This window comes from Passer domesticus, chromosome 9 (genome assembly GCF_036417665.1).
Source record: "Passer domesticus isolate bPasDom1 chromosome 9, bPasDom1.hap1, whole genome shotgun sequence".
Taxonomy (NCBI): domain Eukaryota; kingdom Metazoa; phylum Chordata; class Aves; order Passeriformes; family Passeridae; genus Passer; species Passer domesticus.
In genome coordinates this window covers 24,904,234-24,929,671 of record NC_087482.1, presented here as the reverse complement: position 1 = coordinate 24,929,671, position 25,438 = coordinate 24,904,234, and the positions used below count along the sequence as shown (strand labels likewise).

At 45.4% G+C, this 25,438-nt stretch overlaps 1 long non-coding RNA gene across 1 annotated transcript; it reads right to left on the bottom strand.

The window, feature by feature from the left end:
- Positions 1–14,954: 14,954 nt before the first annotated feature.
- Positions 14,955–17,393, bottom strand: LOC135307276 (uncharacterized). Its single transcript, XR_010367980.1, has 5 exons — positions 16,731–17,393; positions 16,458–16,529; positions 16,273–16,371; positions 15,648–15,813; positions 14,955–15,117 (listed from the first exon to the last, which is right to left on the bottom strand). It is a non-coding gene; the product is annotated as an uncharacterized LOC135307276 (long non-coding RNA).
- Between the last annotated feature and the right edge of the window lie 8,045 nt (positions 17,394–25,438).

Genomic DNA, 25,438 nt, shown 5'->3' with positions numbered 1-25,438 from the left:
TGTATAAGAAGCAAAGACACCATGGTGGTGATCGGATTGAAGGGAGACCTTTTTAAGGTACCTGTGATTAAAAATGTTAAGATAGAATCAAAGTTTTGCTTTGGGAATATGTTACTGGTGGAAGAGGCAGATTATAACCTACTAGGAAGGGATCTGATGGTAGCCCTGGGGATAAGTATAATTGCACAGGAGTCTCAACTCATGCTAAGTTTATATAAACTAACCACTGAGGACAAAAGCAAAATAAATTCAAAGGTTCGGCATACACAAGGAGAGGCTGGGAGGCTGCATATGGAGCCAATTTGTATTGAAATCGAAAGACCAGAGGATCCAGTTAGAATTAGAAATACCCTATACCTATGGAAGGTAGAAAAGGGCTGAAAGCAATAATAGAGGAATTCATCAGAAAAGGAACACTAGAACCGTGCATGTCTAGACATAATACTCCTATTCTGGCAGTATGGAAACCAGTTGGAAATTACAGATTAGTACAGGATTTGAGGGCTGTGAATGGGAGGACAAAAATGCTATTCCCCACAGTTTCCAATCCTTACACTCTGCTAAATAATATTTCTCCTGAGGGTACATGGTATAGCGTAATAGATTTAGAAGATGCTTTTTGGACCCGTCCTTTAGCTAAAGAAAGTAGGGACTATTTTGCATTTCAATGGGAGGATCGAGAGACGAATAGGAAGCAACAGCTCAGATGGACATCTGCCTCAGAGGTTCGTGGATTCACCAAACTTATTTGGACAGGCTCTTGAGCAATTTCTAAGCCAATTTGTACCGCCAGAGGGTATCAAGCTACTGCCGTATGCAGATGACTTACTGGTAGCAGGTCCTAAGGAGGAAGATGTAAGGGCCAGCACAATTTCATTGTTTCTTAGGAGACAAAGGATTAAAGGTCTCAAACTCCAAGCTACAGTTTACTGAGCCCGAGGTAAGATACTTGGGACGCTGGTTGTCCTGAAAGAGTGGCACGAATTGTTGCTTTACCCTCCCTGTGGACGAAGAGAGAAATCAGACAACTGTTGGGACTTTTAGGATATTGCAGGCAGTGATATAGTGAGAGGGATATAGTGAGAAGGTGAAGTTTTTCTATGAGAAATGGACCACTGATAGACTGAAATGGACACAGCAGGATGAGGAAGGATTTAAGCAGATAAAAGAGACCCTGACGGCAGCTCCGATGTTGTTTGCCTGATATAAAAAGACAATTTCAGTTGTTTGTGGGCATGAGTAGCCACACTGCTCACGGGGTAGTAATGCAGGATTGGGCAGGGGATAAGAAACCAGTAGGATATGTATCTAAGCCTTTAGACCTGGTGGTAGCCCACCTGTCTGCAAGCTATTGTAGCTGTGGCATTATTAGTGGAGGAAGCGAAAAAGGTAACTTTTGGAGCTCCACTAGTGGTATACACTCCTCATAGTGTGAGGAACATATTGCAACAAAAGGTCGAGAAATGGCTCACTGATGCCAGGCTTTTGAAATATGAAGCCATATTAATCCACTCCCGTGATCTTGAACTACAACTGACTACTGCAAAAAATCTGGCACAATCTTGTTCAGGGAAGCCTCAGGGGAACCAGCGTATGATTGCGTCGAGGTGGTGGAATTGCAGACCAAGATAAGACCTGACCTAGAGGAAGAGGAATTAGACGAGGGAGAGAAATGGTTTGTAGACGGCTCAGCCAGAGTCATAGAGGGGAATAGGAAATCTGGATATGCTGTAGTGGATGGTAAGATCAGAGAAGTAATAGAATCAGGACCCCTGAGTGTTAGCTGGTCAGCAGAAGCATGTGAATTATATGCAGTAATTAGAGCCCTATGGAAATTAAAAGGCAAAAAGGGAACGGTTTTCATAGATTCTAAGCACTCATTTGGGATAGTCCATACCTTCGGAAAAATTTGGGAGGAGCGAGGATTACTTAACACCAAGAGACGAGAACTAGTGCATGGAGAATTAATAAAGCAAATCTTAGAAGCCATCAGGGAGCCAGAGGCAATATCAATAGTCCATGTGAAAGGGCACCAAGCAGGAATGCAGTTCTGGACCCGAGGGAATAATCTAGCAGGGAAGCGAAAAACACTGCTCTATTGCAGGTAAGTACCCCAGAGATCAAAGAAAGCGGTACCCAGGAATATCCTCTGTATCCTTCTCCCAAAGAAATTGAAGGGTATGAGAAAATAGGGGGAAGATTAGAAGAAGGTAAGTGGAAATTACCAGATGGGAGAGAATTACTGTCTAAAGACTATACCAGAAGGATATTGAAAAGATTAAACCAGCAGACGCTTTGGGGCTCTCAGGCCCTTGCAGAACAGTTTCTAAAATTTTTCGGGTGTAAGAGGATTTATGAATTAGCCAAACAAGGAATACAGGGATGTATGGTTTGCCAGAAAGTTAATTGAGCCAGGGCACGACAGGTAGCATTGGGAAGGCGTCCAACAGCATACTGTCCTTTGGAGAGGATTCAGGTGGATTTTACAGAACTGCCTAAGGAAGGAAGATGCAAATTTTTACTAGTACTAGTGGACAAAATGACCCATTGGGTAAAGGCCTTTCCAAGCTCTAGGGCTATGACTCAGGCAGTATCAATATTTTTACTAGAAGAAATCATACCTCGATATGGGTTGGTGAAATATACAGATTCAGATCAAAATATATAGATTCAGATCAAATTCTAAAATCATTAAGCAACTAGCAGGAGCCTTGGGGATCAGGTGGGAACACCATACTCCATGGCACCCACAGAGTTTGGGACAGGTTGAAAGGATGAACCAGACGCTGAAGGCTCAATTATCAAAGCTGATACTCGAAACCAAGATGTCCTGGTCAAAGTGCCTCCCCTTAGCTTTGCTAAACATCAGGACCATGCCCCATTCAGAGACAGGGCTGTCACCTTTTGAAATGTAATATGGGATGCTGGTAGGACACCCAAGAAAAGAGGATGGCCAGATACAGCCATACCTGATAGAGATAAGAATCTGCAGGAATTACGAAAGCAGGATATAATAACTCAGGGCACCCCCTTGGGGTTTGCTGTACATAGGCTACAGCCCAGGGATTGAGTGCTCATAAAAACATGGAGAGAGGTCCCTCTCTCCTCACTGGGAAGGCCCTTTTCTCATCCTATTGACCACAGACACCGCCATCGGGACAGCAGAGAAAGGCTGGACCCACGCGTCTCGAGTAAAAAAGATTGAGCACCGGGAGGAGATGCCTGAGTGGAAGGCTACCACTTCCCCTGGAGACCTAAAGATAACTTTATGTCGGTCAAGTAAATGACCAAACGGGATCAGATAAGTTGTGCAACTCCTAGGTGTAGATGTTATCCATTTGTGCATTTTAAGTGTGAATATTGTAACAAGGTGTGGGTGGTACATTGTAGAAGGGGATATTGACCAAAGGGCTTGTGTGATAAGTGCCTAGAGGACAAACTGTACCTGACTAGCCGTGTCTTAGAGCTCGCTACTGCTTTGGGTATAATAGAATTAGATTCCTGGGAATGGTTTCACCTGTTTCAAAACAGGGTGGGAGGAAAATTAAACTCCAGAGCTCAAATTATAACGGTTGAGTGCCAGAGGTTAAAAAAAAGTTCCCTGCAGCGCTGATGCCATTAAACTTGTGAGGTGGGGCTCCTTTAAGAGGAGGTATGCAGCTCGGTCCAGGACCCTGGAAGAATATTCCTGCTGCTGAAAAGATGGCTTATCTCGCCGTTGGTGGCAACCCAGTGGGCGCAGGCAGAGGCAGAGGGATACAAATATGGGGAGTTCTGATGAGCCTGAGTCTAGTCACGTGCCACTTGATTAGCCTGCACCAAGAGAATTCACCCAGCCAGAAAGGGTCAAGTCTCGATAACGGGTGCGGGCAGTGTGTGGAAATTGTCCGGGGGAGGACAAGGAGAAGCGGAGACTCTGGCATACCCAGCCCCAGGAAATTGCAACATGAATAAGCAAAGCAGGTTCTGCTTTATAAATGGCACTCAATATGTGAATTGAATGGAAAGATGATATGTTATTCACAAAAGGCAATCTAAGGACAGGCAGTCAGAACATAGACTACATAAACAGAATGTTGAACAGATGTCTATTCCTATCTGTAACAAATGCAATCACACGGTATGGGTAGGAGGAAAAACAGAGTCAGGATTTGTAGCTTACTTTCAGGTTAACAAACTATGTTATGATAATAGCCAACTGGAGATGTGTGCAATGGGAGGAAAACATATTGGATTGGAAAGAACTTGAAATATGAAGGCAGGGTATCCCTCAGAAATGAACTGGTCTTTCTTGACCTCCTTGAGGAACATGATGACAGAGCCTATCTACAGTTTGACAAAACATTCTGCCTTTCAAAGAATAAGGATGGTATAGACCCAGAGGGGAAAATGAAACAGGTAGCCCAAGAATTGAAAAGACAGGAATCAGAAATGAGGAAAAAGAGAATAGAGCAAGAAAGGCTAAGAACTCTAAGTGAACAATACAACCAATTGGAAAAGCAGTATACTGGCTGGGGGCTGCCTGCTTCAGAGAGAAATTTATTTATAGATCTAATGCAAGAAATTGCTACTGAACTGGGTTTATCAAATTGCTGGATTTGCAGAGGGCTTAAATCAGCGGACAAATGGCCTTGGAAAGGTGAGAGCTTAACTCCAGAGCAGCTGCTAAAATGGGATAACACTGAGATTTCGAGAACAATACAGAGGCCTGAGAGGTGGGTCTTGGACCAGTGGGGAATTGGGATGGTTTGTATCAGCCAAGAAGGGAGAGAATATAACAAGGTAGTGGGATATACCTCATTTATCTCTACCTTATCAGTAAATTCAACTAATAAAAGCAGGACCTGGCAACCAGAACCTCCTGCTGGATATTGGAGCCGGGAAAAAGGGACCACTTGTGAGTGGAACGAAATAATTGCGCTCTGCTGGAACAAAGGCTCTGGAGTTAATCCTTACCAATCCTTGGGAGACCTAAAGGGATACTGGAACTCCCCAAAGGGAGCCAGAAAATACCGAGGGGAATTGGAAAAACCCCAAATGGTATATATTGGATCTGTGGGAGAAAAGCATACAAAAAATTACCCCTGAAATGGAAAGGGTCGTGCACCCTAGGAAAAATCAGGTTTTGTTCACACTCCCTATGTCAGAAAGTAGCTCATTGGGAGCACCCTTATATGAAACTTTAAGTAGGGGAAAAAGAGAAATAAAGAAGAAATTCCATGTGGTGGACGGTAGCCAGACATGGGGAGAGGAAGAGTGGCCTGCTGAGGGAATAATAGAATATTATGGCCCTGCCACGTAAGCCCCAGATGGAAGCTGGGGGTACAGAACCCTGATTTTTCTGTTGAACAGGCGAATATGACTTCAGGCTGTAGTTGAGATAATTTCAAAACATACATCAGATGCCCTTGAATTGTTATCTAGACAGCATTCCCAAATGCGGGTTTTTGTATATCAAAATCAGATAGCCCTGGATTATTTGTTAGCTGAAGAAGGGGGCATCTGTGGAAAATTTAACAAATCAGAATGTTGCATAGAAATTGACCATTATGGGGAAACCATCTGAGGTCTGGCAGCAGAAATTAAGAGGGTAGCACATGTACCAGTTCAGAAATGGAATTCCATTCTCTAAGCATCCTGGTGGGATCACTTATTCGAAGGAGCCTGGTGGAAGAAAGTAGTATTCTTTATACTATGTTCAGTAGCCAGGGTTATATTCCTACCCTGTTTTAATACCTTGCTTTATTAGACTGCTGTACTCAGTTGTGTAAGGTATGTAAGTAGCAGCCATGCCCATAGACCTAGAATGTGCTGCAGGAAAAGTAAGTCAAGTGTCTAAAATAATGAAATTAGAGGAAAAAGATAATAAAGCAGCTGAGGCCCTGGCAACATTTGAAAAACAAGTGAAGGGAGACAGGGCTGTCTGTAAAGTATATCAGGAGATATCCCAGGACAAATAGGAAAAAGACAGAGAGGCTGGGGAAAATTAAAAAGGTAACTATATTTCCTAAAAACACAAAATAGCTAACACACATAGATATTAAAGAAGTTACATGGGCTAAGGGAAAATTCACTAAATGAATTAAAGGATATTAGGACTCTAGCATGAATTAATGTGTTTATATAGAAGGGGAGGGATTGTAATATGTGATACAGGTAATTTGTGCTTATCTAGAATATGAGATGAAGATATGTTATAATGTTGAAAAGAAATACTCAAAAGCATTTTCAGCGGAAGCCAAGGTATTGCTTCATGTTTAGAGACTGCCACATGCCATTGCAAAACTGCATACAGCAGTGAGGAGGGGTCTAACTTGCAATTAAAAGAGCCTAGCTGGGGAAGGAGATGGATCCTTACTCAAATGCCACCTGGGCGGTCAACGCTCCTCAAGCTCTGAGATCAAGGTAGCAGAAATTATCAGGGAACTTGTATCCCAATACCAGGTTCCCCCTACCATCAGCATTCACAGCTTGCCAGGAACCACATTGTCCAGTGCAACTTGGAGAAAGAGGACATCATGAATGTGTTTGACTATGAAAAGAACAAGAGAGACACTGCCTCGAGCAACAGAAAGGGTATAAAACCTGACTGTACCAGACTGCCTTAGTGAACAGAGCGGGCCTGATGCGATAGAGGTCAGATCAGTGTTCACCCAGTGTCCATCCAGGCTCAACGCTGTCCCTTTGATTGTGGATCTCAAGACTGTATATCAGTCATGCAATACATTCCATTCTTTTCTTTTTTAATTCTTATTAAATTGGCTTGATCAATTTCTATCTATAACAATTCCAACCACTTGACATTCAGCTGTGTGTAATGGAGATAGGTACTACAAGTATCCTATTCATACACAATTTGCTGTCTGAGAGCACTCAGTTCTCAAAGTCACAGGAGCTTGCAGGTCTGTGTCTGAGATGACTTTAAAAACAAAAACAACCTTAATGTGCTACACCTGTATATCAAAACTTCATAATAGAAATCACAAGCTGATTCTGCTGTTGAGTGGATTAAAAAAAACCCACAAAAAACTATAGCAAAACTGTGACCAAATAAAATAGGTAAACAAAACAACCACCAAGAAAAAGCCAAAACCAACAGAAAAATCCCCACAAATCCAGAAAAAGGTAAAAATCAGGTGAAGGAGGCAGAGATCCAAGAGCAACAAATGGGCAGAGCAACTACAGAAGTGCAGAAAGGAAAGATAATAAGAAAGGAGAGATAATAAGTGGGTATGACACCAAACTAGCCAGGGGATCTGAGATACTGTTCTCACCCTTCTGGAAACAATCGGACATCAAAATAAACTGAAAATCTATGATGGTGATTGTGATAATGGGAATCTCTACGTTTAGCTTTCATATATGCATTGTGTGTGAGTTTTGTTTTCCTGTGAAGTCGCATCATCTGGCAAGGGGGCTTTTCTGTCCAAAGAAAAACACTGCAGCGGAAAAGGAGGCCAGCTTGGAAAAGATTAAAAATAAGAGGTAAAAATAAAGTAATTTTTAAAAATATGTTGTTTGGTTGGTTTGCTGTTTGTTCATGGGTTTTTTGCCTGTCTTTGAAAGCAGCCCCTCCGATGTTAATGCACACAGCAAGTCCTTTGTAACGGGCTGTCTTTGCAAAAAAATTGCCAATTTTGTTATGCAAGACAGAAACAGCTTCCCTTGGGCTACAGCTGGAAGGCTTAGAAATGTGTTCCAGAAACTCAGGATAGGGCAGAGTCTGAGTAAACACAATTTAATGTCATGGAGTGCAAGATGCAAGTTACCCAATGAAGTAATCAGAGCTTGTAAATGCCAAGCAGCGGGAAAGGGCTGTGCATTGGAATGACAGGGAGCAGCCACAGAGGCAGGATGGACAATTTTCCCAGCCAAACCAGACCAGAAGTGTTATGAATAAAAAGTTATCTATGTTTTTAAGGTTGCAGAGTTAAAACAAGTTGGACCAGTTGCTGTTCAGTTAGCTTCATTGTTAAGAGTTCTTCTTCAATTACCTGTTAATGGTTGGTGATTAACCATTGTCCCCATGAGGCTTGCCAGGGAGTGACACAGGGTCCCTGCAGGTACCAGGAGAATGGGAGTGGCATCAGAGCTGGTATGCAGATGAGAAATGCATTGCACCAAATTTTGCAGTTTTCCAGGAAAACCCCTAAAAACAAGGAGCCAACATAGAACTAGGGGACCTAGGTGATGTCTAAGGATGGGAGCGTAGTCCAGTGCCTGCTTGGATCCTTTTTGTTTTTCACCCTAACCTGAAAAGATGTTGATTAAAGAGAAGCCCCGGGGTGTTAGACAAAAAAGATAGGAATCTCCTAATCTCTGGTGAGGACGGAATCCCCAGCTCTGCCTGCAGACCAGTGGACACAGCTGCATCATCCTCCTCCTCCGTGCCATGCCTGGGAGCACCGGCGGCGTGGGTGCGACCTTTTGATTTCTCCCCACCTGAGCTGATTCTATTTAATAAAGGCAATAAAAAGGAGAAAGATCTCCTGCCCCATTTATTTCAAGAAGCACTGGGAGCACAAAGGGACACAGCCAGGAGGCTCAGCAGCTCCTTGCTGAGGACCCACTTCATGCAAGAGCTCACACTCAGAATATTAAATGAATTTAAAATAAAAGGGTGGGGGGAGGCAGCAGGGAGGTGTCCTCAGAGGTTCAACTCTGCACTCTGCTTTTTCCAGCAACATTATCCAAGTTCCTGTGCTTGTTTTCCTGAAGAATTTGCACTCAACAGAGCTTCAGTGCCTTTGATCAAATCAGTCTTAAGAGCAGCTTGGGGCTGGTCAGTCATTTAGATGTCAGCACTGAAATAAATGGACAGGAGATCTTTCTACTTTTAATGCCTTTATTAAGAAGAATCAGCTCAGGTGGGGAGAAATCGACGGGTTGCGCCCACGCCGCCGTTGCTCCCAGGCATGGCACGGAGAAGGAGGGTGATGCAGCTTTGTCCACTGGTCTGCAGACAGAGCTGGGGATTCCATCCTCACGGGACATTAGCAGATTCCTGGCTTTTTTGTCTAACACCCCGGGGCTTCTCTTTAATCAACATCTTTTCAGGATAGGGTGAGAAGCAAAAAGGATCCAAGCAGGTCCGGGACAATGCTCCTATCCTTAGACGTCACTTAGGTCACTTGTTGGCTCGTAATTTTAGGGGGTTTTCCTGTAAAAACTGTAAAACTGTAAAAATTTGGGGCGCAATGCATTTCTCATCTGCATACTGGCTCTGATGTCACTCCTATTCTCTTCATACTTGGAGGGTCTGTCCCTGTGTCCGTCCCTGGCAAGCAGCCAGCATCAGGGGAACAATGGTTAATCACCGGACATTAACAGGTAATTAAAGAGCTTTTCTTTGGCAGTGAAACTAAAGATGTCTGATGGTCTGACTTGTTGTTAACTCTGAAACTTAAAAAAAATACAAGTTTCTAATCATAACAAGCACTGACTGGGGTACAGGCAACAAAACAACATTAGCTGCAGGCTACCCATACAGCTTTTCATCTTAATGAGCACAAAGCCTTTATTTTTGCAAAGGGATGGATATTGGGAGGATTTTTGCACCATCAGGCTGAGACAGAAGGCTCTGGATCTACACAGCACTTTGGTAAGGAGGGGAACACAGGTGGGGACAATCCAGGCTGTTAGCAGTGCCCCCACCCCTGATTAGGGACAGCACAATTGCTTTTAGAGCTCATTAACCAGATGGTGAAACACTGATCTTCTTTTCCTGCTCCTTGCATACTGACAGGCAAGTTGAACAGAAAATCTGCCTCTTCCTCCATGATCTCTGAGCACCAAAGCAAAGAACCAAGGAAAAAAAAAAACAACAAAAAAACCCAAAAACACCCCAAGCAACTAAAACGCAAATATTATTTGCTCAGGCTAGGTTTTTTTAAGAGGCTTATAAGACTGACTAAGCCAGTGCTGATTTAAGAGTGGCACATGTTATGTGCCTTGCACAAAGTGTGGGACAGCTGCTGCAATGCAAAGTGGGTGCAGAGTCAGACCCTTTACTTCAGACCCAGCCCTGCCTTCCTGAGGGATAGAAATTCATCTGTTAGAATCCCTTGGAGCTTATGGAGCTGCTCTTGGCCGTCCTGTGATAACGGGACTACTGTGGAGCACTGGAGAACTTTCAGCTTGGTACCTGTTATGTATATTATGGTAATTCGTGCTGATAGAATATATATATATATAGCTAGATAGATAGATACATAGATATATATATAATGGTAATTCATACTCATACTATATATATATATGTGTGTATATATATATATAAGAATAAAATATAAAACTTGAAATCACAGTAGCAAGGGAAGAGGGGATTGCTTCACAGGGTGAGGAAACCGCAGCTGGCAGTCGGGTAGGAGGAGTGTCATTAACATAGGAAGTGAACCCAGCCGGCACAGGAGATTGTCGTTCTCACTGGTGTGAACAGGAGGAGGTCCAGCGATGGTGGCCCATGGAGATGTTCATCTTAGACAGAGGGGACCATCAAGGACATACATCTGCATACGGGATTCCGGTAACCAAAGAGTGGATACACATCAGTTCCTGCACAAGGTTTTGTCCAGCACAGGACGGAGAATAGAGGCATCATGAATGTGAAGAACCCTGAGGAAAGACAAAGGGACTCTGCCACGGGCTAGAAAAAGAGTATAAGAAGGGATTCTGCCAAGCAGCATTGGTGAACAGGGGGGATTGGGTGCGATAGAAGGCGGATCTGTGTTCACCCAGCTTCCATCCCGGGGTCGGTGCTGTCCTTGATTGTTGGCTGTCGTGGCTGCATATCGGTTGTGAATAAATTTATATTTTATTTTTATTAAATTGGCTGGATCGATTTTTACCTATAACAGTATCCATGTATGGGGGCCTGCAGAATCTAAGCAGCATCTTCCTTGGCCAACAACAGACTGGAAAGGGAAAACCAGCATCAGAAACCTGTGAGATGGAAAACTTTGGGCTGTTTGAGATCAAAAATGTCACCTAAAAATCTCAATGGCGAAGAACAACCTTTCTGACAAGGATTCCAGTAGAATAAATGACACAGGTGTTGGAATAAGAGCCAGTGCCCACAGCAATGACAATTCCTTGGTGAGGAGGGTCCCACGGAGAGTCGGCTGAGTAATGACACTCACAGCCAATGTGGCTACATGTCGTTCTCCTTTATTATGCAACTTTGACATAGTTATCCTCCTCTATACACTGTCTCCTGCCACTAATGCTTAATGCTGATTGGTTAAGTAGCTATATTCACACATACATCTTAATTACTGATTGGTTGTCACACTATAAGCATCTTTAGCTAAGGTGTGCCAAATGAGCAGCTCCCACAACGTGCTTGGCGCATTTGGTTTCATCCTGGCACAATGCTCATTCTTCCTTGTTGCATCTATTTGAGGACAGCACATGGTCTATCTTGTTCCTGTTTGAGGACGATACATGGTTTTCAGAGTAACTCTGTAATCTGCAGACCAGGGCTGTCCAATTCCCACAGGGGAATATCATGGCATTGTTCAGCCAAGAATCCTTCTACACCTTGGAATAAAAGGCAGTGCCCACTGCAAAGACATTTCCCTGTCCTGTGGGCTCCACAAACCACACATGAACATGGCACTTTTCCTGAGTGCTTCCCAAAGCTTCCCTGCAAGAAGCACTGGGGAAGTGCATGGGGTAAGAGTTCTGCAAGTGCCAGGCTCTTGTGCAGCAGAAAAGTCATAAAATATGAAAGATTCTAGCAACCCCAATAAATCCATCATTTATGGCTTGTAAATATTCCGGTGAATCTCAGTTACTTCAGGGCAAAAACAAACACAGGGCAAACTTGCCCATGTATGGTTTCATGACAAGATTCCCGTTTGTCTGCTCCTGTCTGTGGGAGAAGACGAGATTACAAGCTGTCCAGCTGAAGAAGGAAAGGAGGATCTACACTTCCCTGTCATATTTTCCTACTGACTAAGGAATTAAGACCAAGAATTTGGGTAATGGAGGGATAAGACTGGAGTATGGATTAGGGTTTACATCCTAAGATACTTCATTTGCTGAAATAGAAGCACTTTTATTGTACATGGATCTCCTTGCTAAACCTCTTTGTCTACAAACTCCCTTCCTCCATGGCAGAACTGAACAAGCAACATATGTCAGAGCCTCAAGTTAAAAGCTCTGTGATGAGTTAGTTTTAATGGATCCATTACCATTCTGTGGGGTTGCTGTCATGAGGAGCTCAGGTGGCTTTTTGTTGAGATCAAAATCAATGAGCCATTTGTCCCAGCTCCACCTGTCCTGAGGCAGCACTGGCTCCACTATGCCATTTCTAAATGAAAACAGAATCTCCTAAAGAAGCCAGGCCAAAATCACGAGGGAGTAGTCACGAAAAATAACTTAGGTAGTTTGCTGGGTATTCATCTAACAGATACCACCTTCCCAAAGTCCAGGCTACACTAAACAAGGCTCTTTGCTCTGTAATCAACCTTTCAATTGGTAGTGTTTCATACCCATGCAGAAGAACAAAAAGCCACTTCCACTGTAGAAACATGAGCTGCAGCTATGCAGTAAGTTGTGCTCAGTAGCTGACCTGCTGCTTTAGCTGTGAGGCAGGAGATACTGCCATAAAATTTCACAAGAAAATTTTCAAGTATCTAAAATATGCCGTGTTATGTTATTTTCTACCTCCAATATTGCCTGCACATAGCTTAAGGAAGAAAGGTATTTACCAGCCACCATAGATGAAAAAAATTAAAATGAAAAAAGGGCTTTTAAGGATATCAGAGTGATGGCCACCAGTCATTTTCCAGCTTTGTAGGATTTCAGCTAAAAGTCAATCTAAACAAGCCAGCATATGTCTAGCAAGAAGGAAATCACAGATCATCTCTGCTCCTACACCCAAGCTTTGCTATATCAAAGATGGATGGTATTCTTTTCCAGCTCTCAAGAGATGTGTCATAATTTACCAATAAACAAAATATCATGCATAGAAATATTTCATGGATTGTAGCAGTTCCTTTGAGGGGAGCTCCCCAGGGAGTCCCCGGAGGGCCCCCTGGGCTGTGAGTTGGCTGGCAGCAGCAGGCACGCAAGGAGACTCCACACGGCTTCTGAGGGTGCTGATTAGATGAGGGTTTATTGGGGGTCCCAGCCCCGGGAGTAACATGGTTTCAGAGGGAGAAGGGGGAAAGGGAAAGAGAGGGGGAGAGAGGGCGAGCCTAGGGGAGAGATGGGCCATGAGAGAATCTGGTCTTCCTCGCACAGCTTAAGAGGGAAATTCAATGTAGGTGCGAAATAAGGTTTGGGCCAATGGGATTGTAGATTCATGGGACTTCAGGGGAGGAACAGAGCTTGGAATAAACCATATATTTTCAAGAGGTACATTTTTGAGACAGAGCATACCATTTGAATAAAATGCAACACCACAATAGATTATTAAGATAGATAGTTGATAGATAGATAGATGATAGATAGATAGATAGATAGATAGATAGATAGATAGATAGATAGATAGATAGATAGACAAGGCAGATAGAGATAGATGAATGTACTTGCCTGTATCACTTTGTATAGAAATGGATGGGGAAGTGACAGGTTATTCTTTTCCACACATGGGAAACTATCTTTTTCCCAGAAAATTCAGCTTCCTTCTTCAGTGACCACCAGGGTATCTGAAGACCCCACCAAGAAGGCCCTGTGATGCCAATGGCCTGTGCATCCAGCAAGTCAAGAAAGTAAGGCCTGCCTCTTAATACTACAGTGGTGTTATAGAGGTTTATTCTCGGTTTTTGGTACCAAGAGGAACAAACTGAAGCCACTCACTGTAAAATGCCTGCACAAGCACCAGTGCAAATAACAGCCAAAGGAAGGATGAAGCCAAGGTGTCCCACAACCATGGCCCAAGCGGCCAGAGATCCTCCTTCAACCCTGGCTGCATTGAAGCCCCACTGACTGCCAAGAAGAAAAGCGCCCTACTGAGAGCAACCAAACTTAACCCTCTGCCAGGACACAAATTTAGAGGGAAAAAAATTTGAAATCCCTACATCACCAGACACAGTTCCCAGTGAGAAGGGTTGGAACTCTCTGCCCCCCAGCACTTGCCCGGCAGGCAGGTTCACAAAGGTGCTGGGAGCTAAGCTGTGCCCTGCGAGGGAACAGAGCCAGCCTCCCTTCAGTGGGAGAAAGCGCGGCCTCAGCTGTAGCCCCGGGTGCCTGCGGTGGCCCAGGGCACGGCCATAGCTGTCAATGTGTTAGGCTGCAGCACAGGGCAGGCCGGAGCTCAGCAGCCTCAGCAGAGCCCAGGGCCGCGGCCCTTCCCTGCCGGGGCCCGAGCCTGGCCCGGCCCGGCCCGGCCTGAGCAGCCCGGACTGGCCCAGGGGATGGGCTGCGCCCGCCCGCTGTGCCCACAGGCTGGGCCCAAGCCTTTGCAAGAGGCTTTCTCCCAGCTTGGCAAAACCTCGGCCAAGTGTCCCTGTGCTGTGCTGAGAAGAGTAAAAAACCTCCTCAAATTTAACCCTGCTGCCCAACACATGAGGGATCCCTGCACAATGTAGGCGAGGCCATCAATACTCCTTTGTGCCTCATGAGGGATCCCTGCACCCCTCAGCAGCGACCCGAAAATATCCCTGTGTGCCTCCTGAGGTCCAGGCCCAGATGATCCCACAGAAGGAAATGTGCCCTCAGCCCAGGGACGCTCAGCATGGGCTCCCCCATCCCCTCGGGGCCCTGCGCTGGGCACAGCAGCCCCTGCCTGGCTCCTGCCTGCCCACACCGTGGGCATCCACGGCTGCTCCTGGGCATGGAGCTCAGCCAGTGCTGGTGTCGGGTGGGCTTTGCTGGTGCTACCACACAAACATAGCTGCGAAAACTCTATTTTTTTATTTAAATATAAAATGTGGGCCAAGCCCTGCCCTGGCAGACAAGGGCTGCCCACCTTAGGTCCTGGCCAGGGAACAGGACCAGGGGGCTCAGGGGCAGAGGGTCTCATTGAGGAGGGGTGGGTTTTGGGATGCCTCATGATGCTCATGCAGCCACGGCAGTTCAAAGAGGGGCGGAAGTGAAGACCTGGGATAAACGGTCAGGTTGTCATTGCCTCTGTTTTTAGGCTGGTCTTCTGGAGATACACAGGAGCACCTGTGAAGAGAGGAGGTGGCTGAGGCCCCAGCTGCCAGTGGCACACAGGGACCCTCGTGCACAGCAGGGCCCAGAGCTGGCAAGGCTCCCCAGCACGGCTGGAGCTGCTGGCACAGCTGGGCCCAGCTGGACAGCTGCCCCTCAAGGCCCCGGCCAGCAGGGCACGGCTCTGGGCAGGGTCCCTGGCCAGGAGCGGGCCCCAGAGCGCCTCTGCCTTTCAAGGGCAACCTCGGCCCTGCTCTTTCTCCTCCCCACCTCCCTCTGCCTCTGCCCTGTGCCCCTGGGGCTGCTCTTGGCCAGGCAGCCTCAGTGGGAGCCAGCCCTGGCTGCTGCCCCAGAGGGCTCCCCAGGACAAGCCCCAGCAATTGAGAGGCCAATGGAAGCACTGGGCAGCAGCAGAACCCTCAGCAGAGTTATTTGGACAATCATGGACTGGCCACAACTCCACTGCAGACTCTCTGGGAATGTTCCCTGACTATGAGCAGCCTTTAAAGGAAGCTGTTTGAGGTGGAGAATCGCAAAACACTCACCATTTTCTCGTCCAGCAATACCAGATTCCTGCACAGCACATCATCAGGCACAGTGCCGCACCAGCCACAATGGCCATCAACTTAATCAAACAAGGTGTTCCCCAGCAGAAAACTCTTCTCATGCTTTTCCAGATGATGTCAGAATGTGTTGAGGTGCTGGCTGCATCTGTGGGAGCAATGGGGAGCGTGAGCCCATGCTGTGCTGCACTGCTGAGCTGGCAGCACTGTGGTTACGGGCAGGACGTTCTCACTCCCTGTTTCCCCCAGAGCTGGGGCCTGCAGGCACCTTGCTGCCCCTTGGCACAGGCATGCTCAGTACCCAAACCCCCTGAGCCTGCATGCCATAATTCCTCTGTGCTGTGCCCTTCTGCTCCAGGCAACACTTGTCAAAGACATGGATAAGGAGAATGGCCAGGGTTTTGGAGCTGCTCCAGGGCCCTCCCTCCTGCACAGAGCGGCCCCTCCAGATGTGCCCAGAGACTGGGAAATTGCAGGGGATCTTAGGGTGTGCATGGCCTGTGGTGCATGGATGCCTTCCCGCTGTGCCGGGCACGGTGTGTCCACATGTGCAGCCAATGCCCCCGGCTGCTGAGTCCCAGGGGAAGCATGAGGGAAATGCACCCACCACGCTGGCTGTCCACATCACTCAGGAGTTTTTCCAGATATTTGGATTCCTCCAGGGATGTACGAGCTCCTGTAGGTTTCTTCTTCCGTCTTGGAGGACCTTAAGAGAAATATTTCCGTTTCCCAGGAAAGGATCCCACAAAACGAGGGCTCAGCCTGTGGGGTCAGCAGGAACAAACTACTCACCCCTGTGATGGGAGATGGGCTTGCGTGCAACATCCACCAAAGGACCTGGGAAAGTCCTCCCTGCAGACACACCTGTAACAAAACAGCTACAGAAGCTTCTGCCATCTCTGCTGATCTGCACAGGCACCGCTGAGCCGCAGGAGCAGGGAGGGGATCGCGCAGGGCAAGGGCACACACGTGCATGGTTCTGTGCTGGCACCTGCAGCGATGCCCCCCTGGCCCAGCTTTGGCCTCTGAGCTGGCAGCTCTCCCAGGGGAAAGAACTTGACCTACCCTCAGCATCTCCCAGAGCCTCAGTTCCGGACGTGAGCTGGGAAGCTGCACCACCTTCACCAGCAGGTTCAGCTGCAAAGAAAGGCAGGACAGAAGAGCTCCTGTGGCACTGCAGGAGATCCTCAGGCTGCCCACAAGGCTCAGCCCCGGGGCACAGCCCTGGGCCCGGCCCCTTCCCTCTCTGCTCCTCTCTGTGGCTGCACAGAGCACATGGTAGGACACACTGGCATTGCACACAGGAGGAAGATGGACAGCTAAATGCTGCTTCCTCCCACTGACAGTGATCCAGTGGGATCTCTCAGGGCTCCAGAAGGGAGCAGGGCAAAGTTTTTAGAATCTTTCCACTCTGACTTAACCTTAACAAAAATGGCCCATGAGTGAGCTTTATCCGCATGGACACTGATTATTCTGCCAGTAAAAACGGAAATGCAGAACTTGCCTCCAGCATTCTCCAAGCCATTCAAAGTCTCATTAACCAGGACTTCCAAGTCATGTAAGTCGTGATCCAAATCTAGAAGGGGGCAAAGACCAGAACCACTTCTGTGTGTGCTGGGATCCCCTTCTGCCTCAGGGAACCAGGCACTGCAAGGGTGTCTGGTAAGGCCATGGGAGCCATATGTGAATGGACATGGCCAAAGGTGCATGGGGGCCTGGGGAGCTCTGAACTGGCTCTGGTCACTCTCCACCCTCTTTACCTGCCCTGTGTAACATTCTGGGACAGGAATGGGAAATGGGGCTACCCAGGGCCCCTTGGGACACTCTCCCTCCCACAGAGGAAACCCTCCCTAAAGCCCTGGGCAAAACCATCCCCAGCGCTTCCCAGGGAGCAGGGAGCGCTGTCCCGGGAAAGGGCAGCCAGGCTGCCGGCTCACCTGCTCGCTGCGCTTGCAGCGGAGCAGCCTGGGCAGCCCTGGCAGGCAGGGCCACAGCCAGGAGCAGCAGGAGTAGGAGGCGCAGAGCAAGGGCCATGCTGCCTTGCCCTCTGCCAGTCCCGCAGCTCTTGCTGCCACCGCTGTCCCAACACCGCTGTCCCAACGTCAGCACCGCTGCTGCCACCGCCGCTGCTGCCGCAACAGTTGTGCTCAGGGACTGACTGCTGGCTCCTTGTGCTGCTGTGCAACCACGGGGCTCTGGCACCTCTGGCACCTCTGTGACATCAGGGCCTGCTGAGAGCTCAGCCAGCTGTGACCCCTGAGCCCTTCTGTGACCTCATGGCCTTAGCTGTACCCCCAGAGTGTGCCCCCATCTGTATGAATGCACTGCCCTGATTGTTTTGCTTTATCACAGTTCCATTGCTCAGAAAAACCTTATTTTTCACCTGCTGACATTGCTGGTCAGGCTGTGTCCCTGGAGATGCTCTTGATGTCTTTCCTATTTTCCTGGGCATGCCACTGGAGGAGGTCCAGTCCCAGATGGTCCCATGGAAGGAAATGTGCCCTCAGCCCAGGGATGCCCAGCATGGGCTGCCCCATCTCCCCAGGGACCCTCCACAGGTCACAGCAGCCTCTGCCTGGCTCCTGCCTGCCCACCCCGTGGCCATCCCCAGCTGCCCCTGGGCACGGAGCTCAGCCAGTGCTGATCCTGGCTGGGCTTTGCTGCTGCTACCACCCGCACACTGGGGTGACAGCTCCATCTCTTTAGTGCAAGAGAAGAGCTGGGCCAAGCCCTGCCCACCTTCAGTAGGGGCCAGAAAGCAGGGCCAGCGCCTTCACGGGAGAGGACCTTGTCTGGCTGGAGGCAGCATCTGCACAGCAACAAGCTGTTAAAGCAGCTGGCACAGAGACATCGGGCATGGGCATGGAGATGGGAAATGTGTGCTACGGGTGTCCCAGACTGAGGTGTTTGGCCGTTCCTGTAAAGCTGCAGATGGACACCTGTTGAGACAGGAGGTGGCTGAGGCCCCAGTTGCAGCTGGCACACAGAGACCCTCCTGCACTGCAGGAGATGCCCACTGGGCTCAAATTTTGCCTCTGAAGATGGAGACGTGAGCTGTCAGAAATCCCAGAAAATATCAGGGAAAAGGTTTTAAGTTGGTTGTTTTCACTAGGTACAAATCTCCAGTGAGAAGAGTCTCTCCAGTACACTGGGTATCTTGTGATGAATTCATTCTTCTTAGAGTGAAGATTACCAATTAAATGCAATTTTATTTTTTATTCTACAAGTGTAAAAGTGTTCTAAATTTTTCTAATTCAAAAAGTAATTTGAAAAATCCTAAAGGACTATAGAAAAATGTAAGAATCATTTGGGGATTTTTTCCTATGAAAAATAATGCTGAATATTTCTAAAAATTTCTAATATGTCAAAATGTAAATCAAAGACAAAATGGGGTCGCTTTTTCTCAGGAGTCCTATATGTGGTTGCTGGCTGCCCCTCTAGGCTGTGCCCAGACAATCAGCTCAGCCAGTGCTGGTGGTAGCACACAGACACCTGAGCTGAAGCCCAAAGATGTTGCTGGGCTCAGGCCCTTCCCTGGCAGGAGAGCTGCAGCATCTGTCCTGGCTGGACACTAGGAGCAGCACCTCTGGGGACAGAGGCTCCTGTTCTGGGTGATGGTGGCAGCAGCATGTGCCCAGCAATGAGCTGGTCATGCAGCCATGGCAGGGACAACGGGCACTGGCACGGAGATGCAAGAGGACAGGCCCAGTTCTCCATGACTGAGGCCTTTGGCCGGTCTTGTGAAGCTGCAGAGGCGCTCGTGTGGAGAGAGGAGGTGGCTGAGGCCCCAGCTGCCAGTGGCACACAGGGACCCTCGTGCACAGCAGGGCCCAGAGCTGGCAAGGCTCCCCAGCACGGCTGGAGCTGCTGGCACAGCTGGGCCCAGCTGGACAGCTGCCCCTTATTGCTGGATCTGGATCTATGTAGAAATCACGAACAGGACAGTACTACTCAGGAATGTGCCTTGAGAAGTTTTATTTTCCAGCATCAGTCTCATTATATGGTTATGACCATGGGAAGATGCCAGCATCTCACATCCCAAGCAGCAGACCAAGAACTTAATGTTGCAACTTACTTTAAAAGTTTCCTGGCCAATCACAAAAAGCAAAACCTATTGACATTAGTTCCATCCAATTACTATAAGCACACATTCCTTTGGTTAAAATAATGCTTGCTTATTTCAAATACAATATCTGCTTAAAATACAACGCACAGAGCTCCATTATTAAGCTTAGAACTTCCTCATGTTCAACTAGATAGACTTTTCTGCAGGTTAGGGAGTTGTTCTAGACAAGTGTTAATACATAGACCATTGCTCTCTAAGTCTTTACTTACCTACTTCTTATACAATTTTTCTGCTGACAAATCTTATGATTACTTTTTAGCTCTAATTGCAGTTCTGCTGTCACTGAGGCTTGCTTTTTGCAGCTTTCCCAAAACCCTCAGATTTTATGGATTCCCACAATTCCCCCTCTTGGTTCAACTAAAAAGAAACTTTCCTAACTGTCTCCTTTATTAACTCCCTTGCGTTTTGTAGCGTTACTCTAATATATCTGCTTGTTACTTGCTTAAAGCTTCCTTTTTGCTCACATTAAGTATTGCTATATTACAACACAGCAATTTTAATGCAGTGTAAATCCAGTCGGTTCAAAGGGCATAAGTCATGTCTGATAACAATTACAAGTCATTGTTCAAAAACTCTCGCCTGTTCTAAGGTTTTAATTCAAAACCTTTTTCTATGGCTATACCTTCATCTACCATCTCGGAAAGATTTGGAGAACTTTGTGGAAATCTATTTCCTGCTTTTCTCTCTTGTATGATAAAAACTTCTCTGATAGTTTTGTCCATCATTTGTCACACCAAAGTCTGCAAGGTGTCACTACTAGTATGGCCACCAAAACACTCAGCACATATAGACCTATCTTACAGAGTTCCCTTAGCCAAGGTGCAAAGCTCCATTCTTGGAACAAATCATCTAACTATGACAGACCATCTTCTTTAACTTGAGCTGTCAAATCTTTCAGCTTTTGTATGCTGTTTGGATGGATTCAGAATGCTCTGACAGGATCATACAACAGAATCCTTCAAATTCCTCACAACCCTGTCCATGTGCCAGTAAAAGAAAATCCACTGCTGCTCTGTTTTGAAGGGTAGCATGTCTAACATTATTAACATCTGTCAGCATATCACTGATTGCAGTGGACGTGGCATTAGTTCCTTTACTCAGCCAACATCTAACTCAATCTCATTGTTTCAATGCCCTTGCTGAAGCCATTTGGGGTAAAAACAAACCTGCTGAAACCTTTTTGGCAGCATTCTAAGGCATGAAATCACTCTTACAATTCTCATCATAGTGATGAGCAGATCTTGTTCCCCTATGTTTCTTCTTAATGACTGCTTTAGCAGTAGGTGCTATCACAGTGAGCATTCCAATGCTACATGGGCCACCTTCAAGGCGTGATGGAAAGCCTTGCCAAGCCCTATCTCCACAAATGAGCCCATATCCTTTTGGCAATTGTCAAGGACATTGGTCAGCCTCGGAAAGCACATCCCAACTGTCTGAATCACTACACTAAAAACTTGAATTTCTGTATGCAAAATAATGGGGACTAACATTGTACTTTGGAAGGTCACCTTCTGGTGAGTCATTATCTGTCAACGTAAGGCAATAGTCCATTGTTAAAGAACCGAGGATTTCTAATTCTTGGGGTTCAGACACTGCTTTGGGAAGTTCCTAGGCCCAAATGTTCCAATTCAGTACAGGATTGCTCTCATTGTCAATTTCACTAGGCTTACTATTAAATTGTTCTTCAATCAAAGGCAAATCCTTTACTGGCACACCGACTAGACAGGTTTTCTGCTTCTGAATTAGACAAGCATATGGTATCTGAGCCTGTTGCCTTGGCTAAGTTCACCCAAACATTTGTTTTTAGTTGTTCTACAGGTAAATTTGCACTATAAGAAACAATTAAAACCAACTAACACTAGTGTATCATTCAATTTCGCTCCTTCCTTTTAGTGAGCATATTTTTGGCAAAAAGGTCTTCCTATATATCTCAATTTAAAAACTTTGCGTTTGACCTTTAAAAAGAATTTCACCTTTGAAAATCCAGTAGGGGGATCTCTAATGTAACAAAACAAAACCCATGCATTTGCCAAAAAGATTCTATGAAACACACAATTGACACATTGATAAATAGCATACAATCAGACTTTGCAGGTTCCAGGGATGAGCAAGGAATGCCAGGCGTGACCTGTGATGCCTCTGTTGGGCTCACGTCTGCGTACTCGCTTCCAGGGTCTTGGACTCGCCAACACGTTCTGGGGTGCGATACGGTTTGACGTTTTTGGCTGGGACCCACTTAATTCCTGCACCTGTAGAGACAGGAGCACACCCTTTGCCCCAAGTGATTAAGCAAAAAGGACCTCCAATTTGTCCAGTCTCAGGGTTTCTAATTAAAACAGGGGGATTTTCTTTCCGTTTTATCTGTCTATTATTTGAAAAATGCCTAAAAATTGGTGGATCGGGTTCTGCAACAGAGCTGTTTAAAAACTTCAAAACATAGAAAGCTTTGTTCAACCTCATCTGTGGTGTCACCTCTAATCCCCCTTCTGTCGATGAAGAATATGTTTTAATGTTTGATGTGTTGTCTCAATAATTGCTTGACTTGTGGGAAAATGAGGAATACTAAAGATGTGATGAACACTTAAATTTTTTTAAATGTGGCTAATTTTTAGATCTATATGCAGGACTATTGTCAGTTTTTCTATCTTGGGGTACACTTAATGAAGCAAAAGCTTGCAAAAAAGTTTGACAGGCATGATTACTTGTTTTACTTTTGCGAACAGAAGTAAAAACTGTGCAAGAGAACGTGTCTACTGAAACCTGCATATTTTTAAATTTACCAAAGGAAGGATATTTAGTGATATCCATTTGCCATAACTGCAGGCTTTGTAAGCTTTGTGGGTTGACTGCTCTTGTAGAAACAGGAGGCTGCACAAGCTGATGGTGAGTGCAAGTACTGACGATAGCCTTAGCTTCACTTTTGGAAATTTCAAACATTTGCACAAATGCTTGTGCATTTTGGTGAAAAAAGGCATGACTCAGTTTTGCTTATTCAAAAATTGTTTGGTAAAGTGTTTGAAATAACCATTGTCAGGTTTGGTGCTCCTGTGTTTCCTTCCACTAAAAATCTAGGAAGCAAGGAATGAGCCCTAGTGTGAGAAATCAAATATGGATTAGTTCTAGATTGCAAAGTTGTATAAAGACATGAAAGCCAACGATATAAAGTGTCATTATTAACATTCTTTAAAACTGATCTTTCTATTCTTTGAACTACATTAGCAGCATAACATATTTTGGAACTGATCTTTCTTATATTTTAACCACATTAGCAACATAAGCAGAATCTGTGATTAAATTAAAAGGTTGTAGAAAGAGCTGAAAAGCCCAAACTACAGCAGCAAGCTTAACAATTTGAGGAGATCCTTCTGCTATTCTAATATCTGATTCTTAAGTATTAGTTGTTTGGTTCAACTTAGTTACGACTGACTTGTGACTTTTGCTAGATTTGTTAGTGAAAAGAGTTTTTGCGTTCAAGGGTTCTTTGCCTAACATAGGTTTCTCTCTCCAACTCAATTTTGCTTGCAATAATTTGTGAGCTGGGTAATGAACACAACAAATACTTGGAAAATTTAACAATGCATATTGCAAATCATCAGAATTTTACTTTGCCTATTTAAGATATTTTTTTCTCCAATGGTAAATAGATAACTGTAAACTCTTGACCTGCTAAACTTAACAATTCTATTCTGGCTTTCATTACAATTTGTGCTATTATCTCTAAAACTGAAAAAAGAGTCTTTGGAAACTTGTAGGGAAGAAAGACTTGTTTTATTATCAACAAAGGATGTCTCTTAGAGGAGTCTCATCAAAAGATGAGGCTACAAAGTTGCATTTTTTTCTCTCAAAATTGCAAAAAAGTAAGGCTTTTCTGGAATACAGTGATGAGCTTGTCGTCTTTGGAGAGCTTCTATGACTTTGTTAAGGCCTGCAAGAGCTTCAGATATTAGAGTTTTAGGAGAATTGATGTCACAGCTTTGTCTCCTCAGTAAATTAAAAAGTGGTCTCAGTTCATCACTGGTAATTCTCAAATCAGTCCTGACCTAAGTGATTTCTCTTAGAAGTTGTTGTAAATTTTGTAGGTTGCTGATACTGGTCTGGAGCTGTATCTTTTGTAATGTTTTTTTCAGTCATTTTCCATCCTAGATACTTCTAGGGTGGAACTTCTTGAATTTTGGTCATAGAAATTTCAACTCCAGTATTTTGGATTTCAGTAACAACACTAGCACGAGTTTGTTTTCTCCTTGGCTGCATTGTAGTTGTGATGAGCAAATCATCTATCTAGTGTAGAATAATGGATCTTGGATGCTTCTGTTGACCTGGAGACAAAACTTGTGCAACAAAATATTGACAAATTATAGGCAATTATTTTATTCTTTGAGGCAATGATTTCTGGTGGCATCTCTGGATGGGTTCTCTTCGATCGATGACTGACTGGAACTGAAAAGACAAATCTTGGAGCATCACTGGGATGAAGTGGGATGTGGAAAACACAATAGTTTAAATCAATGTCAACAAGAGGCCAGTGTTTTGGGATCATTGATAAAGAAGGAAGTCTAGGCTGAAGAGGTCCCATGTCTTCAATTATTTTATTGATCTTCTTTAGGTCATGAAGCAACATCCAGGATTGTCCGATGTCTTCTTGTGGTTGACAAATACTGGTGAATTTCAGGGACTGTTTGTGGGTGTGATGTGACCTTGCTGTAACTGTTCTTTTCCTAATCTTTTAAGGATATTTAATTTTTTTCTCAGTTAAAGGCTATTGATCAATCTCTACAGGATGATCAGTTTTTTAGTTCAGCTTTAAAGTGGCAGGTTTTGATGTGGTTTCCATCACAGGCTCACTTTTAGTTTTGCTCCCTGTTGGGACAGGATGTCTCTGCCCCAGACACTGAGAGGCTTCTGAACAACAAAAGGACACAGTGTCGCTCTTTGTCCTTCAGGACTTGTAATGTTAATCAGGGATGCACTTTGCAAACATGCAGTAGCACCTCCAGTCCCTGTGAGGGAACTTGCAGGAGTTAACAAATCCCAATCACTGGGCCAAAACACGTGAGAAATTACAGTGACACCTGCACCAGTACCTGGCATGCCTGTAATGGAAATTGTTTTACCACGGTGAGTCAGGCTGCAAGTCAATTTTGGTTGGCTGTGGTCTAAAGATTGCACCCAAAAGACCTCAGGACCTGAGTTCCACATGGCACAGACAGAATTGAATTCTCTGGAAAGTTGTTTTGCTTGGATGTATTCACGGGTAAAAGAAATGCAATAGGTATAGGTGTTTTTGGTGGAATTACTATAGGAACATTAAGTGCAAGAGCTAAAATTACTAGCTCTTTGTTACAATTTACTGAAACAACAGCTGGATGCACTGAAAGTCTGAAAATTTTGTTGCTGGCCTTGCCTATAATTAAAAGATCTTGTCTTTGTTGAAAAAAGCCTGATAATTCCAGTAGGAATACTTTCATAACAAAAATTATTTGAAAGCTGTATTAATTTTGAGGAGGCCAATTCAAACCTTGTACTTGAGCGTATTGAGCTGGGACCATTTGAGGAATGGTTGACTGCGGAATAAATGATGAAGGTACCAATGCCACTTGGCTGGGTAATTGACTGTCAGGAGGTACTAATGCTTGTGTCGAGGCGCAGT